Source organism: Monodelphis domestica, chromosome 1 (assembly GCF_027887165.1).
Source record: "Monodelphis domestica isolate mMonDom1 chromosome 1, mMonDom1.pri, whole genome shotgun sequence".
In the NCBI taxonomy this organism is placed as follows: Eukaryota; Metazoa; Chordata; class Mammalia; order Didelphimorphia; family Didelphidae; genus Monodelphis; species Monodelphis domestica.
Genome location: NC_077227.1, coordinates 617572883 through 617592904, shown reverse-complemented (window position 1 = coordinate 617592904; position 20022 = coordinate 617572883). Strand labels below are relative to the sequence as shown.

The 20022-nt window shown below is 36.7% G+C and overlaps 1 protein-coding gene and 1 long non-coding RNA gene across 9 annotated transcripts in view; one reads left to right on the top strand and one right to left on the bottom strand.

Annotated features, from left to right (window-relative positions):
• MACROD2 (mono-ADP ribosylhydrolase 2) overlaps positions 1-20022 on the top strand; it is a 2426984-nt gene that overhangs the window by 1756587 nt on the left and 650375 nt on the right. The window lies entirely within an intron of this gene.
• The window catches only part of LOC130458362 (uncharacterized), a 43428-nt gene continuing 32285 nt past the window's right edge, over positions 8880-20022 (bottom strand). For 5 of the 8 annotated variants that reach the window (XR_008917599.1, XR_008917602.1, XR_008917596.1 and 2 more), the window contains 2 exons: positions 18312-18456; positions 8880-14653 (listed from right to left, as the gene is read on the bottom strand). This is a non-coding gene — a long non-coding RNA (uncharacterized LOC130458362). The remainder of the gene's footprint in view (positions 14654-18311; positions 18457-20022) is intronic. The other 3 variants (XR_008917601.1, XR_008917603.1, XR_008917604.1) reach the window with 3 other exon arrangements.

The window sequence follows — 20022 nt, the reverse complement described above, 5'->3', positions numbered from 1 at the left end:
TCAAGTCTCCCACTAATATGGTTTTACTGTCTGTTTCCTCCTTCAAGTCTCCTAGTTTCTCTATTAAAAATTTGGATGCTATACCAATTGGTGCATACATGTTGATTAGTGATATTTCCTCATTGTCTATATTCCCTTTTAGCAGAAGATATTTACCTTCCCTATCCCTTTTGCTTTGGCTTTGTCAGATATCATGATTGCAACTCCTGCCTCCTTTCTATCAGTTGAGGCCCAAAAGGTCTTACTCCAACCTTTAATTCTAACCTTGTGAATGTCAACCCGCCTCATATGTGTTTCTTGAAGACAACAAATGGTAGGATTGGGAATTTAATCCAATCTGCTATTTGTCTATGTTTTATGGGTGAGTTCATCCCATTCACATTCAAAGTTATGATTGTCATTTGTGGATTCGCTGGCATTTTGATATCTTCCCCTAGTTCTGACCTTTCTTCTTTAGATATCTCCTTTTGAACCAGTGATTTACATTAGGTCAGTCCCCCTAGTCCCCTCCCTTGAGATGCTTCCCTTTTTAGCCCCTCCCTTTTTATGCTCCCTTTCCCTCCCCCTCTCCTTCCCTCCCTTTTTATACTCCCTCCTCCTGCCCCCTCCTTAATTTTCCTTTCTTTCTTGCCCTGTTGGATAAAATAGAATTCAGAATCCCACTGGATCTAGATGTTCTTCCCTCTCAGATTTGATTTCACTGAGAGTAAGGTTTAAGTAATTCCACTTCACGCTCTCTTCCTCTCCTCATACGAGAGTTCTTCCCCTCCCCTTTCCCATGTGTATCTTTATATGGGAAAGATTATTCTATTGAGTCCCCCCCTATTTCTTGAAGTAAATCTTAGTATTACTGATGGTTCCCCCCCTCCCTTTTCCTTTCTTTGCCCCCACTTTCCCCAAATCTTCTTAATGCCCCAATCTTTCCCTATGCATGTTTCTTCTAACTACTCTTATGATGCATACAATTTTTGAGAGTTACACAAAACATTTTCCCCACATATTAATATATATAATTTGATGTAAATGTAGTCCTTATAGAAGAGAGTTTGACTTAAAGAAAGAGATAAGATTTATCTCCTTTTCCCTTTCTTTCATATTTACCTTTTCATGTTTCTCTTGCTTTCTGTGCTTGGATATCTAATTTTCCACTAAGTTCTGGTCTTTTCTTAGCAAATGCTTGGAAATCTTCTATTTTGTTGAATGCTCATACTTTCCCCTGGAAGTATATAGTCAGTTTTGCTGAGTAGTTGATTCTTGGTTGGAGACCCAGCTCTCTTACCTTTCTAAATATCGTGTTCCATGTTTTGCGGTCTCTTAGTGTGTTAGCCGCTAAGTCATGTGTGATCCTTATGGGAGCCCCCCTATGTCTGAAGCTCCTCTTCTTGGCTTCTTGTAGGATTTTCTCCTTTTCTTGGAAGATCTTGAATTTGGCAATTACATTCCTAGGGGTTGTCTTTTGGGGATTTAGTATAGAGGGTGTTCTATGAATCCTTTCTATTTCTATTTTTCCCCCTTGCTCCAGAACATGGGGGCAATTTTCTTTTTTAATCTCCTGTAGAATAATATCAAGTTTATTGTTTATCTTTGGTTTTTCTGGGAGACCGATAATTCGGAGGTTTTCTCTTCTCCCTATGTTTTCCAGATCTGTGACCTTCTCAGTGAGATATTTTATGTTTTCTTCTAATTCATTAATTTTTTGGCTTTGCTTTATTGATTCTTGCTGTTTTATGATCTCACTTTCTTCGAGTTGCTTAATTCTGGTCGTTAGGGGCTGATTTTGCTTTTCAGCTTTGTCTGCCCTTCTATTGGATGCTTTGAGCTCTTTTTCCAATTGAGCAGTCTTATCTGTCAGACTGCTGATCTCTTTCTTCCATTTTTCTTTCCAGGTTTCCATCTTTTGGATAAGTTCCAGTTTGAGATCTTCCAGAGCTTGTTGATAGTTTCCATTTTGGGAGGCATGTTCTGATTTTTTTTGGATTTTCTCCTCATTCTCCTCTTTTCCTTGGGTACTTCCACCATAAAAGTTTTCAATAGTCACCTTTTTCTCTTTCTTCTTGGAGGCTTGATTTTGGGCCATGTGAGCCATCCCTTTGGTGGTTTTATTCCCCTTTCCTTTTTGGTCTGGGGTCTGGGTGATATGGGCGGTTTTTCTGTGAATTTAGGTTGCCTCAGACTAGTAGTCCCAGCCTCCGAGTTTTCTTAGAGCGCTGGGCCCCTGATCACAGCCAAACTGCCCAGGTGTTCAGCTCCACCCAGATAATCAGCACGTGGTCCACCACTGGTGTTTAGCTCTGCCCAGATGTTCAGTGCAAACGGCCCAAGTACGGCTCTGTGGGCCCCCTGTGCTCAGTGCAGGATTCTCCCATGAAACCACCCTGAAACGTTTTTTCCTGGCAGTCCCCAGATCCCAAGGACCCTGGAGTGTCCCCCCCCCAGACATAGATGTTCCCCACTCACTCGCTGTCCTGGTGAGCGCTCAGGTAGCTCACTCTGGTTTGGTGGGGGAAGAGGGGGGGGAAGGGTGGCTCAGTTCACGTTTCTGTGCAAGCTTTCCCTCCTTCTTATTATAGTGTGGAAATGTTCAAACCCCACGTACCTTCGTCTCTGTGGAGTACTGGGAGTACTGGGGTGTCCTTCTGTTCCTCCAAAGGTGATTTTTATGCTCCTTTGATGTAGTCTATGTTGTTTGGTGCCGGGGAGAAGAAGCATGTGGCATTTAGATTGCAACCATGATTACCTGGAAGTTTACAAGAAATATTCTTAAGCTGTAAGGCATTCAGGAGACAAATCCTGGGAAAGTGAGGCATTTCAAAACCAGGCCAAATATGGATCAATGAAATAATTAGGAATATATAGTCTGGAGGAGAGAAGAACTGGAAGGATGGAGAAAAGAAGATTTCTGTTTTCAAGTATTTCGAGGACTGTTCCAAGCACGATAATTTGAACTTTTGCTATTTAGCTCCATAGAATAAAGAAAATAAAAATGGATAAAAGTTCATGAGGGGTTGTCAGTCTGATGTTAAAAAAAAATAATTAGGTCTAATTAAAAACAAAGGAATTGGTTGCTTTGATTAAGTACTAAATTCCCCAGCAATGAAATTTTCAAATTAGACTTGGATAACTACTAGTTTATATATAAAAGATTCCTATTTAGGTATTAGTTGGACCACACTGCTTCCAAAGCCCCTTCTATTTCTGAGATCCTATGATTCTTTATTGACCTTTTATATTTTTTTCTACATTGAATATGGATTTGGAGTTGTTTCAAGCCAAAAGAAATGTGTTGCTCTCTTTGGAGACAAATAGAATAGACCTAGCCATTATATTGACACTTCAACTCAAGATCTAAACATTTATACACATTTAAGTAAAAGAAAAAATGTAGCATTTTATTTCTAATTACATCTCTAAATCAAATAATTCATTTTCTTTAAATTCTTTAAATTTCATCTCATTATGTTACTTTCCTACAGGCATGCAATTGATTTACTCAGTGCTATGGACCAGAACAAAATTCAGAGAAAGTACCATAAAGGCCAAACCCAAATAACTCCATAGTGCCTGGATAGTCCTCCCCAAAGAATATACATGAATTTCTGGTTTTAGTGAAGGATGTCGCCTTCATAAGGTTTTGGTCAACAGCCTTAGAATAGAGTTGAGCAGGGGTCTCTACCAGCCCCCTTTGGGATACTTCTCAGATAACCAAATCATACATATGCCATCCTTTGTCCTTTCTAATGATTGAGCATCTAAATAAGTTTTGATAATGTTACAGTCAGTAGAATTATTGTAAATAAATTGATATTATGAACTGAACACATGTAATTTAAGTGTGAGAATAATGGCCATGTTTCCCTTGAAGAATTTACAGTATTGGAAGCTATGTATTTTTCTTTTTTTTTTTTTTAAACCCTTACCTTCCATCTTGGAGTCAATACTATGTATTGGCTCCAAGGCCGAAGAGTGGTAAGGGCTAGGCAATGGGGGTCAAGTGACTTGCCCAGGGTCACACAGCTGAGAAGTGTCTGAGGCCAGATTTGAACCTAGGACCTCCCATCTCTAGGCCTGGCTCTCAATCCACTGAGCTACCCAGCTGCCCCCTACTATGTATTTTTCTTATCGGAAACTTCACAATGGATATTTGGATTTCCTGAATTGGGAGGCATTTTCTTCCAAAAAAGAAAATGTTTAAGGAGTAGTGCAATCTTGAATTAAGAACAAAGAGACTCAGATTCTAATTTTAGTTCTGCTAATTTTCTGACCCTGAAGATAACTCTGAAGTTATTTTACTTCTTTGGGCTTCAGTTTGCACATGTGAAGTGAGATATTTAACCAGATGATCTTTAATAACTCATTCTCTATACTATGTCCTCTGCCTTAATTTCTGTCTTTTGTGTCACTGCTATTAATGCAGTAACAAGCAATAACTGTGTCTCTATCACAGCAGGACATTCAGGCCATAGAAAATTCTTTAACAAGTTAATCCCAGACTTACTAATAATAACTTAGTCTTCCTATGAGTGTGGTCCATGGGGAGACATCTTTAGAACCATTACTAAAACTCCAAACCAGCTTAGTTTAGCTAGACCACTACATTCTGCTGGTATCAATGAGGCTTTTATGATTTTTATGCTATGGTAGTTTAAATACAACCAAACTTTCTGAGGTTGGTTTTTAAAAATAAATATATAATTTACCCAGAAGAGATCATGTGTCCCATTCCTTAGGCTGTTGTGATTCTTTTTATGAATAGAAAATAAACCTCTATACATATGGATTTCCATCAAAAATATTGCTGGATAGATTGTAAAGAGTATAACAGGGAAAGTGGTGCCAATAGAAATTCAAGGGGCCATTTTGGTGAATGAAAATTATTTGTTTAATAGATTACAGTATTCCCTTTTTCCTGGGTAGGCGAAAAATGATTTTTTTTCCTTTTCTTTTTTGCTATTCTAATTAGGCAATGATCTTGCACAACTCTGATTGAAATGAAAATCAGTAGTTGTGCCACTGCCATCTAGCTAAACTCAGGAGGTGGTGGGGGAAGCATCTCTCCATTTTGATAGAATTAAATGGTTCTCCTGCTGTGGGGAAATCTTGTCAGCTAGGGCTCAGACAGATGTGAAACTGTCCCTGTAGCTCTGCCATATATTTTTTCAAAACACACCAGTTACTTCCTTTTCCAGAAAAATAAGCTACTGTAGGGACCAGACTGTCCCCTGTGATGATCCCATGGCTTTTCAGGAGAGAGGCAGATAAACAGAGCAGACAAAGCCCATATTGATTGAACATACCAGTTTATCAAGCTAAAGGGTTTTTGTTGATTTTCCTGGAAGAATTCCTCCTAATCTGAAACATTGCAAAATGGAAGCTTTTATTTAATCTTAATGCTATAGGGGTTCTGAATCCTCAGTAAATTTAGGAGTAAGTAAGCATTTTTTTGAGTGTTTATTATGTGTCAGGCCCTGTGCTAAGTGTTGCAGATACAAAGAATGGCAAAAACAGTACAAGTAGTACTTGTATTCAAGGAGAGTGAATTTTTCTGAAGAAACCTTTGCATTTCCTGGAAGCCCTGAGATCTCTGTGGTAAGGCAGAGCTGATAGTGTGATTCTGTTTGGAGAGGGCAGTCCAAGGGAATGTTGATAATAAAATCTCACTGAAACAGATGGATCTAGCAGCCTTGCCAGCCAGGCTTCCATTCCTGTTGGGAATCCAACTAAACCTCAGGTTCGGGACAAGGCTGGGACCTTAGCATAGTAAAAAGCTTGAAGGAGTGCCAGGAAATAATGCTAATGCTAATAATATTTCATGGATGCTAGCACAGCACTAGTGCTATCTATCTGTGATCCCTTGCTTTTTATATAGAATCAGTCCACCTTCTTTTCTGGCATCACATCAATAGGACAGCTGATTATGATAAATGAAACAATGATCAAATGTAACAGATAGCAGTTGAGCAGATTTACTCAGCCTGTTTTACTTTGTTTATCTTTGCCAAGGAGAATGAGTTTTGGATTGCAGAGAACAAAGAAGACCAATAAAGAATAGACACATATACATAAATACATGTGTGTATATTTCTCTCTCTCTCTCTCTCTCTCTCTCTCTTTCTCTCTCTCTCTCTCTCTCTCTCTCTCTCTCTCTCTATATATATATATATATATATATATATATATATATATATATCCATCCATCTATCCACCCATCCATTTTATCCATCTACCTATCTACCTATCTGTTTGTCTGTGTGTCTGTCATTCCATCTTTATAAATATCTCTATAAAATACAGGGACTTTTCCTTTGAGGAAACTCCCTCAACAAATGTCCTGTTACTTAGTTTTTGAAAAGCATTTAGGATACTGAGAGGTTTACACAGCCAATATATTTTAGTGGTAGGACTTGAAAAGAGGTCTTCCTGACTCATATCAACTCTTTCTACACATTACTAATATTCCAGTACTTATACAGTCTCTGTCAAGGAATGGATATCCAAGATAAGGAGATAATTAAATGATACATCTCTGCTTTGATAACTTCAAGGGAAAAAGTCCTATTTATAGAAACTAAATCATAGGGTACTGAAAGAATTGGCAAGTGTGATTGTTGAACTACAATCTCTGGTCTTTGAAAGCTTATGGAGAATAGGAAAGATGACATAAGATTTTTTTATTTCATCAATGTGGGTACTCCCAAAGTAACAAGTTCTCTTGACATTGGCTGCAACCATTATTCTTACTTTTTAGTCTTAGAGAGATACTAAAAGTTCAATAAGATTAAGTGACTTGCCTAACTTAATCTAGATCTTTAAAAATAATTCCCTTACCTTCTATCTTAGAATCAATATGACATATTGATTCCAAGGTAGAAAAGAGGTAAAGGATAGGCAATGGGCGTTTAAGTGACTTGCCCAAGGTATCTGAGGTCATATTTGAACTCAGGACCTCTCATCTCTATGCCTGACTCTTAATCCACTGAGCCACCTAACTACCCCCCATAAATATCTTAAAGGTTGGTGTTGGTAGTATTTGAATTCAGGTCTTTCTAACTGCAAATCCAATATTGTCCAATATATCCTCCCACTGTCTCTTTCCAATTGCACATTTCACCTTATATCTTTTTTACTATTTCTCTTTTGCAAATCATGCATGATAATATGTTAAAGTCCACCTATGGCAACAACACCTCTATTGTCCCTTCCTCAGATCATCTGCAATTTGATTCTTCAGAGGCAGGATTGTACCAAAGATTCTCTGCAGCAGGTCCTGTCTTCAATCATGCAATTAACTGGAGAGCATACTTGATCCCATTTTTGCTTGTTTTGGAAAATAACATTATGACAACCATGTGAAAGTTAGTGGAACAGCAGTAATACCTATTTTATTGCTGTAGAAACTGAAGCTTATCAGGCAGGTGAAATTATTTACCTGATGTCACATAATGGTAGAGGTTGGACATTTCTTCAGGCTTCCTGACTTTCAATGAAGTGTTATTTGCATTAAATCAAAGAAAATAACAAGGAAAGGGGTATCTGTAAAGCCCCTGTTATGTGCCAGGCATATTATCCTCAATACAACCTGGGAGATAGGTTGATATTATTATTCCTTTTTTACAGCTGAAGAAATAATATTATTCCTTTTCAATGGCTAAGGACACTGAGGTAATTAAGGCTTAAGGGACTTGAACAGGGTCACACATTTGATAAATATCTGAGGACAAATTTCAATTGAGGTCTGCTTACTCCCAGCTTAGTACTCTGTTCCCAATGGCACCAAAGCTTTGCTGTAGAGCCAGTCATCCTAACTGACTAGTTCTGGACTTCTATTGTATCCTAAGGACTGGCATCTTCAGGCATGGATACCCATTTAATAGATGAGGAAATTGAGGTTGAAAGGTAGTTTATTTCCAGCAAATATGTATATTACCCACCCACCCACCCTTAGGTTTCATTTTTCCATAGTTTCAATTAGCCAAGGTCAACCAAAAGTGCTGGGTTTGTCCCCAAAGTGCAGGAAGACCACCTGGGGCAGCATCAGTCTACAGTCAATCAGTTCTCTTCTGCTTCCACTTTCATTTTTAGTTTAGTTTTTTTTTTTTTTGAGGGGGAGCTATAGAGCATCCCAAGAGCAGGAGGAGAGAGCATATAAATATAAGGGGATCAGCAGGAGTTCCTTTATATCTGAGGGTTTAGCCATCTGCGGTAAATTTTCAAATTATTTCAGGGGCTCTGCTGTACTGAATGCAGGATTGAAACTCATTTCTTCCTTCTTGTTCAATCATTCAGGTCTGTCCAACTCTTTGTGATACCATATGAGATTATTTTTTGGTAAAGATACTGGAGTGGTTTTCTATTTCCTTTTCCAGTGGATTAAGGCTAACAGGGATTAAGTGACTTGTCTAGGATCACATAGCAAGTGAATATCTGAGTATAGATTTGAACTCAGGTTTTTCTGTCTCTTGGTCCAGTGCTCTCCCAGCTAGTTGCATCCCATTTCTTCTTTACTCCAAGTTAAATGGTATGTCCTGCTGCCTCTATATTCATCTTTCTTTTTTTCCAGTGATCCTTTTAATCTAGAATGACAACTAGATGAAATTGATAATGTATATACACACTTTAGTCTGAAACTCTAGTCCATGTGAAATATAGGTTGTAGTTATTTTATTTTTATGTTCTCCTACATTTATTAAGCTTTTGCCTTTTGTTTTGGTGGATTGTTATGGCTTTCTAATTTAGTATTTCTATTTATTATTATATGAGCTCATGTGCTCAGGAGCCTCTATACATTAGGTGCATTTATAAAAGGGGAATGCTAAAAAATTATTCAATTAAATTATAACGAGGGCAATTATAGTAGCCAGATATAAAATAATCATCTCAAATTTTCTAATCTTATGTCTTTATTTTAGTGAATTTATAGTTAACAAAAGCCACGGTGATTTGGACTTACAAAATAGCTTTTGGGGATAAATTGTTCATTCGTGTAAGGCAAATTAATTCTTTCTGGGCATGAGGGTATTTCTCAAAACCCCTTCTATGAGGTTTTTTTTCTAGCTGATAGATTTTTTCCCTGGATAGGAATCTTTTTATCACACCTTGGAGTATGTGGATAGAGTTTATTTCTTTTTATGTCTAACCTTATTTTTCTAAAAGCACTTTAAGAGTAATCATCTTTGTTTCCATAATAGGAAAATTATTAAATGGTAATTCTGATCTTTTAATATTAACATCCATAATATACATTTATTCATTCATTCCACAAACATTTATTAAGTGCTTACCACTTAGCAAGTACCATATTCCAAACAATAGAAATACAAAGAAAGAAAGCAATCAAAAAATAATCTAAAAGAACTCCCTGTCCTCTGAGAATATGAATTCTAATGAATCAATATATAAATAATATAAATAACTATATACAAGATACACACAAAACAAATTAATCTGAAAAGGAAGGCATTTGAGATAAGGTCAGGCTATCCACAAAAGACAAGATTAAGGCTAAGTCTTGAAAGAAGCAGAGAAAAAAGGTGGAGGTAGTGGGGGGGGGGGGCAGAATCTTTCTAGAATGTGGGGCAGCCAGTGCAAAAGCACAAAGTCTGGTAATGGATTGTCATATTCAGAGAATTGTAGATAATCCAATATCAAGTAGAGAAAAATGAAGGCAGACTGGACTGTGGTAGCATTAGGGAAACATGATGAAGATCTTTAAATTATAGAGGATTTTATTTTTGATCCTGGAGATCATAGTGAATCAATGAATAAGGGGCATGACACAGGCAGAACTATACTTATAAAACACAAATAAACAACTTGCCAACTGAGTGGAGAATGGATTGGAATGCAGGGGTTAAGGCAGGAAGATTAGTAGAAGTGATGAACATCTGACCAGCATTAGGATTGTGGCTCTATGAATTGAGAGAAGCTAATTTAAAGGTGACATGTTCTTTAGGTAGAAATAAAGAGGTCTGATAATTGATTAATTGATTTGAAATGTAGGTTGAATGATCATGAATGGTCGAGAATAATGCTGAGAATCTTACCCTTTGTAGATATGGTGGTGCCCTCAAATTAGAGAAGTTCGGAAAGGGGAGAATTGGGGCAAAAAGAATAAGTTCTGTTTTCAACTTTTTGTTTCTGAGATACCACATGCAAGAAACTATTGAAGATACATAACTATTGCTCAGCAAAAACTAGGACTGGATATATTAATTTGGGGAAACTCTCCCTAGAGATGATAATTGAAGCCATTAGAATTGATGTAAAAAGGAAATCAGATTGTATAGCACAAAAAGAGAAGGGACTCTAGGACATAGTTTGGACATTCACATCACAGTTAGTGGGCACTGGCTCATTTGTTCATTTCTTCATAAGTAATTTATTTAACAGATACTACCTATGCTCTGCAATAAAATATTCAAATCTCAATGTCATTAGTATAAGATGAGATATGCTAGGATATCAAGTTAGAAATAATTTATTAAGTACTTACTATCTGCCAGGCACTCTGCTTAGAGCTTCAGAATTTATCTGAATGATGTGTTACTTTTGAGGATTTAGAGGTTGGGTGGATTCATCAGATGCCTTTCTAGTTGTATAATTATCATTCCCCCCCCCAAGACATGGATTCAACTAGATCAAAAAAGTTCCTTTTCCTAAAAAAAGGTTTTTCCAGTAAAGTCTTTAATTCAGTGTGACATAACCTGTATGTTGCTGGTTCATTTACACTCGCTAAAATGCCCTTTCTGGTAAGTGTTACTTGATGCTTTAGGTTTTTTGATGGTATTGTGGTGGTCCCAGCTTCCAAGTGATTTTAAGCCTTTTTGATTAGATGCAGTAAACAGGAACCTTCCCTTTTCCCAACTGAGAATTTAGGATTTGAAATGAAATTTAAGAGGAAAAAATAGAATTGATATTCTCTACTGCCAGTTGACCAGAGGTTTTCATAGAGGGTAAAGATAAATACACATCCCAAAGCATGTTTATAAATGTTAGTAAATATATAATTAAAAAATTCTATCAGGCACACCATTTCATCCCATCATTACATATGAATCACTTAAGTGGTCTTGGGCCACCCAAAAGCTTTGGAATCTCTTATTAAGAACAGATAACAAATTTTTCCAGTGGAACATCAAAGAAACTTTTTAAAATGTCAATCTGGACTGTGATTAAACATTAAGTTAAATACATTTTTAAATTATTTTGCATGCCATCGCTTTATAAAAGAAAATATTATTACTGGACCAATAGGAATATATAAAAGACAAAATGTGACTTAAAATTCTATCTGACACTGAGAGCAGACCATTCCCCTTAGAAACCTGCACTTTGGGGGCCTGATAATTGCATTTTTTCTTCTTTGGGGACAGAAACTTAGACAGAATATCTCTTTTCATTACTTCCATAACTGGATCTAGAAGAATCTGGGAGGCAATTAAAAGAGTGGCAGGTATCTCTTTCTCATCCAGTATTCCTAATTGCTCTGGAATTTCTAAATTTCCAGGCATTGGGAAGAATTGCTGTTACCTATCCCAAATGCCAAGTGGCTCTTCTACAGTTATTTGTAGTTTATACTTTTTTATCTCATGGAGATGAATTTGTATTAGGCCAGTCTATGACATTTTGTCTTCTTATCTGTTAATCATGTATCTGTTTTTTTCTTCTTCTTTTTGTCACCACCATAGGTCTCTGTTGCAATGAAGAAAAATAGTTAAGCAAAAACTGTTATCACACAATTGCATCTGACAGCATTTACAGTATTATATACCTGTGCCTCCCTTCCTGTTATGGAGGAAACATATCTCTTTATTTGTCTGCCTGGATAATAGTCACTGTATTTCATGTTACCAGTTCCTTTATGATGTTGTTTTAACTGACATTAATAATTATTGTGTTTTTCTTGCTATTCACACTTCATACAAGTTTTACCTTGTTTCTCCTAACTCACCTTTGATGCTTTTTACAGTGAAATAATATGCCTTTAGAGTGAGATGTTGCAACTTGTTAGACATGCTTCAATTGATGGGCTATCTATTCAATAATATTATATAACATTTCTAAAATGCAGCTTTATTCACCCATTCAATAGTCAATGGTGCCCATTTTATTTACATTATTTTTCCACTCTACTTCTCCCTCCTCTGGAAGGATAAAGTTCTTGAATGGCAGAGCTTTACCTGGGCAGCAGGGCTAGGGATCTTGCTAGTGCATCCCCTGAAGCTGAGGTGGCTATTATAGGTACTCAGATCATGGTAGGATTCCATGGCAGAAAGTGACCCTGACTCCAACATTTTCAAGTCTTCAAATGTTTGGAGAGAGAGATTTCCCCTGAAGTTTTAAAACACTAGGAACCTCTGCTGTAGTCACATCCCTGAGAAAAGATGGGGAAGGTCAGAGTCAACAAATGTGGCCATATAGGACTGCTGGTGACCATGTCATTATTCAGCACTGGTGGAATAGATGTTATGACCATCAACGACCCCTTCTTTGACCTCAGCTACATGGCTTATATGTTCCAATATGAGTCCATGCAGGACAAGTTCGAGGACACTGTAAAGGCTGAGAATGGAAAACTGGTAATCAATGGAAAAGCCATTACCATCTTTCAAGAGTGGGATCCCATCAATATTAAATGGGAACATATTAGAACTGAGTATTTTGTAGCGTACACTGGCATGTTTATTACCATGGAAAAGGTTGAGCTTCCCTTAAAAGGTAGAGCCAAGTAGCCCTTTCTGCTGGTGCCCAGGTGTTCATGATGGGAGTGAAGCATGAAAAATATAATAATTCCCTCAAGATCATCAGCAATGCTTCCTGCACAACCAACTGCTTGGCTCCCTTGGACAAGGTCATCCATGACAATATCAGCATTGCAGAAGGACTCATAACCACAGTCCTCACCATTACAGCTACCAAGAAGACAAGGAAGGCTCCTCTGGAAAGCTGTGGTGTGATGAGCATGGTACTTTCCAAAATATCATCCCTTCTTCCTCTGCTAAAGCTGTAGGCATGGTCATACCTGAACTGAATGGGAAGCTCACAGGCAGGGTCTTTCATGTTCCTCCTCCCAGTGTATATATTGTGGATCTAATTTGCTTCTTGGAGAAAGTTGCCAAATATGATATCAAGAAGGTGGTTAAAACAAGCATCAGAGGGAACCTTGAAAGGTGTCTTGGGCTATACCAAAAACAAAAACAAAAAACAAACAAACAAACAAAAAAAAACAGGTTGTATTCTGTAATTTTAATAGCAACAGCTAGTCTTCTACTTTTGATGCTGGCAATGATACTGCCCCCAATGACCATTTTTTCAAACTCATTTCTTGGTATGGCAACAAGTATGGTTAGAGCAACCATGCAGTAGACCTCATGGCTTAAATTGCCTCTAAGGAGTAAGTGGAAAGCCTTGAATCTTCATCTCCAGCCAAAAAAGTGGAATTCCACCACTGGGGAACCCACATTTGTAACATGTTCCCCTATACTGGGAATCCTATGCCTCATTCACATTCTTGCCCCAAAACACCCCTGTAGGAAGGGGGCATAGAATCCTATATTGTGTACCATCAATAAAATCATCACATTCAGTGCAAAAAAACACAACAACAACAAAGAAGAAAATAAGTAAATATTGGATATATTGAACTACATGGTAGCAAACTTGCTTTCTGGAGAGTTAGCATTTTAAAATTTCAGTTTTAGGATTAAAGTTCTTTCTAAGAAATTTAGGAACTTACCAATAATATTACTTAAAATGTATATTGCTCTCTACAGAACACATTCAAAGGCATTTTCTGATTTAATCTATAGAACACCCTTGTTATCTATAGAGATGTAACCAGAAACTGTTGCATTTGGAGCATGGTATGGTAGAAATAGGAGGAAGGGAATTATCTAGGCTTTGGCTACCAAGAAAATAAAGCACATACCACAGAACACTTTATACACCATTAATATTAAGGCTAGTCCACTGTTGGAAAGATATCACTGGAAAACTAGTGCCTTTTGAGGATGATGGGGATATCATTATGGGTAGGTATCAGTCTTCACTAAGCTTCAACACCCTGGGGCCAAGCCTTATTCCCTTGGCTTAATCAGGGGTCTGGAGGTATATCCAGCACCCCAATTTTACAGATCAATGTAAACAGACTCAGGCAGGTAACAACTCCTCATAGTCACATAGGCTAGGAAGTATCAGAGTCACAACTTGAACACAGGCCTTCTCACTCCAAGCCCATTGGGTCTTTCCAATATTATTTATTACCAAACACAAATCTAACAAGGTAGTATGATGAACAAAGTTGGGTTTAGAGTCAAGGAAACTGTATTCAATTTCCTTCTTTGCTACTTATTAGTTGCAAGCATTAGGCAAGTCACTCCAACTCTTAGTACCAATTTCCTCATCAGTAATGTGTCGGGGCAAGGGGAGGTATATAGAGAAGATGACCTTATCACTTGACCTATGAAGCTTGCAAGGATGCATTCTTTTGCATTTTGTGTCCCTCTTTCCTTCGCCATATCTCTCAGGGCATATGAAAAATCCTGCTGATCAGAGTAAAATTGAGAGATCCACAATTCTCTTTTGACAAAACTGTGAATACTAATGAAATTGGATCCTCTGTTCTATCTTCTTGTCTCATTCTGCCTCCTGGATCAGCCTGAAAAGAATAGCAGAAATTATTTGAATGAGTTTGGGGGGTGGACTGACTAGCAAGCTGCAGCAAATGAGTATATCTAGCCATAGACATTCTTTTCAAAGGCACGCATACAGACACAATCGAACTGAGCTCCCAGGCCTTCCAGCATACAATTTCTGATGACCAGAGAGCATGCTTTATAAGAAAAAAGGTAATGGGTTCATTGCTGTGAAAATACAGCGCCTTGACACACAGTTTGAGATGTGTGATTCTGACATTTAATAGCTGAGATGATAGTGGCCAAATACTTCATGAGTTCAGAATCATGCAGGGTTCCTGAAAAGGTGAGAAATCTCTGAGATGGGTAATGACAAAGCTGATGAGAAGATTGATGAAATGGTAGAGGTAACACAGTGAGCCCTTAGAAGAGCATGTGAATGATTTATTCCCTTGACAGTCCAACCAATCCACAATAGGGGAGTGCTAATTGAATACCAACCACTGTGAAAGGACCATACATTTCCTTTGGCTGGGGGTTGGCATGTTGTTATTTGAGCAGAGGCCAAATTATTTTCCAATTAGTTTTTCTTTTTTGTTCCCTATTAAACGTTCAGATATTCCTTTCCTTCTTCACTCCTTTCACTTTACCCTATTGTATATTTTGTTTGAAAGCTAAAAGGGAAAAATGGCTCTAAATATCCTAAATGAAATTTTGTGATAAATGCCCGTTTCTATTCCTTTCAACCTAAGGGTTATAGATCTAACTCAGATTGCATTGTCTTCAAAGCCATGGAACATCCCCTGGGATATTTAAGGGGATAGTGGTACCCTACGGGCAGGGCAAAAGAATAAAGAAATTCACAGTTACCTTTTTGTACCTGGTCCACCTCCTAATCTTTTATTGGAACCTCCTGATTTCCTGAGGTTCTGAGGGAATGTCATCAGAGTGAAAATCAAAAGTAGATGGGATAGGGTTGGCCTACATGGTGTTATGCAAGATACAAAATGGGAAGCTCCTTCCTTTCCCTACCCATTGTCAACCAACACTGTATTAAATTCTAAAATTAATTTCATTCCTTTGTCTATACTGGACTGTACCTAGGCATTATTCTCTGTTCCAGTAATCTTCATTTAAAATATACACATATAGATATACAAATAAGGAAAATATAACTAAAGGGAAACTAAAATCTGAGAAACTAGAATGGGGAAAAATAGTTCTAATCTTTGAAGATAAAATAATAATTTAGAAAAAAATCTAAAACACGATTCAATACTGGGTTAGAAGCTGGGTATGTCTAGAAACATCATGATATAGAGATAAAAGAGATCAATAAAATTTATTTTAAAAATAAATGTACCCTTTCTTAAAGAAGAAATGCATTAATTAACTACCACGAGAAAGTTGAAAGATCACTTCATTAAGCAACCAAAGGCCTGAGTTCTAATCTAACAACTGCCACTTATAATGCTTCTATGAGAAAAGTGCCTAAAGTCTCTGGGTCTGTTTACTCATAAGGAAGTTGGACAAGATACTCTTAGATGCTTCTTGGTTCTGAATTCATCACCTTATAATCCTACGATTAGATAGCCACTAAGATTTCTTCTCATAGCAAATTGTAAGAGTTAAAATTTAGGTGAACTGAGACAAGTAGAAATTAGCTTCTCTCTGCAAGGAATATTATATTTTTAGAGGTTTATTAAAGGTTAAGGATTAAAGAAAATTACAGAATAAGAAACCACGTGTCTAGGCCCAGAGAGGCCTAGACACAACCTCACCTACATCATGAAAGACCCATCTGCTTGCAAGCAGAAACAGGAAAGAAAAGAGAGCCAAAAGCCTTTCCAATCAGGATAAATACCCCATCTCAATCTCAACCCAGCTGAGAATTCAGTGATATTACAAAGCATTCTGGGGAAGTGGAGCAAGGACTTCTGGGGATTGAAGTCCTGGATTCAAGTCTCCATTTTTACAAAATCTTATGAGCTAGAGGTTATAAGGTTTACTCTAAGTGATTGTCGACTTCAGTGTCAGAAGTGAATAAGACCTTCCTCATGAGTTCACTGAATACTAGGAATGTGGAAAAATGAAACTAAATAAATAGCATAAAAAGGGAAGGCTAGAAGCTCCAAAAACTGCGCTTCAATGTGAAGAAATGGTGTCAAAACAGCTAGTCTAAGATTCTTTGGTTCTTTGGCTAAAGTGAGTATCATACAGGGAAAGACTTGAGAATATGTCAAAATGGGAATGGTCTTTGTATTATTTGCAGTGATTAGCACACTGACTGGTACATCATAATGCCTTAATGAATTCCTATTGTGGTGCCTTGAATGCTGTACAAATCATCACAAGTACAATTTATAACTAAATCTAATATTCTATTTTAATATTTCTTTTCTTTTTAAAATGAATTTTATTATTCACTTTTCTTTCTGTCATGGCATTTCTAGATATGTGCAGCTTCCAACCCAGAACTGAATCTTGCTTTTAAGTGCATTTATTTATTTATTATTTTATTTTCAAACTCAAAAAATAAAAGGTACAGGTTTGGTTGTTTCTGTTTTCATAAAGTCATCTTGAGTAGCCTGAAGTTTTTTATCCATTTTTAAAAGTTTTATTGAGGTCTTGAATTTTTTCCCAATAATCATTTCCTTCACCTATCTCTTCTCCAACTAAATCTTCCCTTATAACAATGAAAAATAGCCAAGCAATGGGACTCTACAAAGCTGAGTCTGACACTGGAATACAAATATTATGAGACAATATACTCTTGAGAAATTCCTTCCTGCCATGATCTATAAATTTGCCACTTGCTAAAAATAACACGATAATAACAAGGGAAGAACATCTTTAAGAAGTGAAGAGTGAGAACATTCTAGGGACAAATCACAACAAAAACTTGGGGGAGAAGAAGAAAAGAGCCATCTATAAGGAACTACAGGGAAGTTAGTTTGGCTATGTGCAAAAAAGATGAAATGTGATGAAGAACTTCAAATGACAAACCTAAGAGCTTATTTTTTTAAATTCAAACAGTTTCTCATCAGATCTGTGTTTTAAGAATGTTGATTAATAGTTATGTGGAGGATAGATTGGAGAGGAAAAGGAAGAGAGACCAGTTATGAAGCCATTACATTCATCCAAATAGGAAGTAATGAGGGTCTTAACTACATGAGTAGCTATATCTATGGAAGGAAGGTAATGGTTGGGAGAGAATGGAAAAAAAAAGATTATAAAGACAGAATCAAGAATATGACAATTAATTGACTCTGAAGGAGCAAGAGTGATAAAAAGATGCCTCCTTTTAGACAAGGATGTCATCTTCATAGAGATAACTGAACATATAGGGGCAAATAAGATCACCAAGAGAGAGAATCTGACGGAAAAAAAGAAGAAGCCTTAGAAAACAGACTCCTACATATACTTCTGAATATGTGGTGGGGAAGAGGTGATGATTCTACAAAGTAGGCTAAGAAACAGTCATTTCAGGAAGAAGGTTTGGTCATTAGGGTCATGACTTCAGAGGGTTAAGTTAAGTTAAGACTAAAAAAAGGGGGGGGGGGAATATTGGATTTAAATTTATTTCAAATGCAAAACACACATAAAAGAAAACTTCATCTCTCTAGCTGACCCCATGAAGCCTGACCCTTGCCACACACAATTTATTCCTTGAATACTTACCTCTGGAAAAATGGCCATATAAAAATCTCACCCTTCTTTCGTACCCTGTTGGTGGAGCTCCAGACACACAGGCAATGCTACCTTTCCTTATCAGAATATGTTTAACAGCAAGTAAGAATTTAAGCTGAATTAGAAGGTGCCACACCTGCATGAAAAACAAATACACAATTAGGCACATTGCCGGAGTCTAGTCTTTTTTGTTAGCCCTGTAGACTTTTTGCTGACTGATTTGTAATTACATGGACATTTTCCCCTTGCTGAAATAGGTCAGAGTTGATCCATGAACTAGAAGTTCTAGGTGATGAAATTATGAATCTGTAAGAGAAATTATGAATATAATTAAGAATGGGAGGGCTTTCCTTTTAGTTTTCCTTCTCCTATCTCTGTGTGTATGGCAAGGCTTTCCATTAATAATGAAGACATTCTAAAGACACAGAATTAGTAGCTATTTGACCGTAGTTAATTGACATATTATTGTATTCCCATAAATTTTGCCAGAGACTGCTGTGAGTGGATTTAAAGCTGCTAGGAAGAAATAAAATATACAGTCTTTTAAAATGAAGTTGTTTTAACCTAGAGCTTTCTGAGTTGTGGTGACTTTGAAGCTGAAGGGGTATTAACTTGAGAATTCAAGTTTAGAAAATGCTAACATAATGACCCTGATAAACTGTCAATGTAGGGATAAAAAATAAGCTTCCACAGAACAGTGGAGATGCTCCAAATGGAACAAAATACAAATATCTCCATGATAGGCATTAACTTGCTTATCTCTCTCAGTGCAGTCCACCTCTTTACGCTGCCAAATAACAAAATTAATAATTAGGGAAAATCAACAGTATATGTAACCAAAATATGCTAATTCCCATATTAAAAAACACAATTTAAAATGAGTAATATTCTCAATTTATGAAATGAATTTTATAAATGATTTATGGTGGGACAGGGGATTAATTGTAGATAGGGGAGCAGAGAAGGAAGTAATCCCTAGACAGGAAGGGGCACTGTACTCACAGGCAAAATCCAGAGTACATTCCCTGAAGCTTCTTTTCTAAATCTTACTCTCAGACTTGACCGCTCTCTTTTTTTTCTATCTTTTGTTTGTGATATCCAGTTTCTATCACTTCTCTTTATTTAGACTAGATTTCTATACACATTTCAGTTTTTCAGCTAACTTGAATTTGTATAAAATGCATTGCAAATTTGAAATCACTATAAAATATTATTTAATGATGAATAAATGAAATTACATTTATTAAACTCTTATTAACTGACCCTTAGGAAGTAAATAAGCATTTTGCTAAACCCTAGAGATACACATACCAAAGAAGAGATAGTCCCTACCTTTAAAGAAATATATCATCATTATCTCCTTTAATATGATATAAGTTCTAAAAAGATAGGGACTATCTCTATCTTTAAAGAACTTATATTAAAGGAGATAATGACGATAATGATGTTGTAGGTGAGGAATTATGAATACATAAGAGTAATTATGAATATAATTTTGTGGGCAGGTTTTCCTTCTCCTATCTCAATGTGTATAGCAGGGCTTCCTATTAATAGTGAAGACATTCTAAAAACAGAGAATTAGTAGCTAGTTTACTGTAGTTAATTTGCATATCATTGTATTTCCATAAATTCTATCAAGGACTGTTGTGAGTAGATTTAAGGCTGCTAGGAAGAAATAAATATATTTATTTATAAAATAATA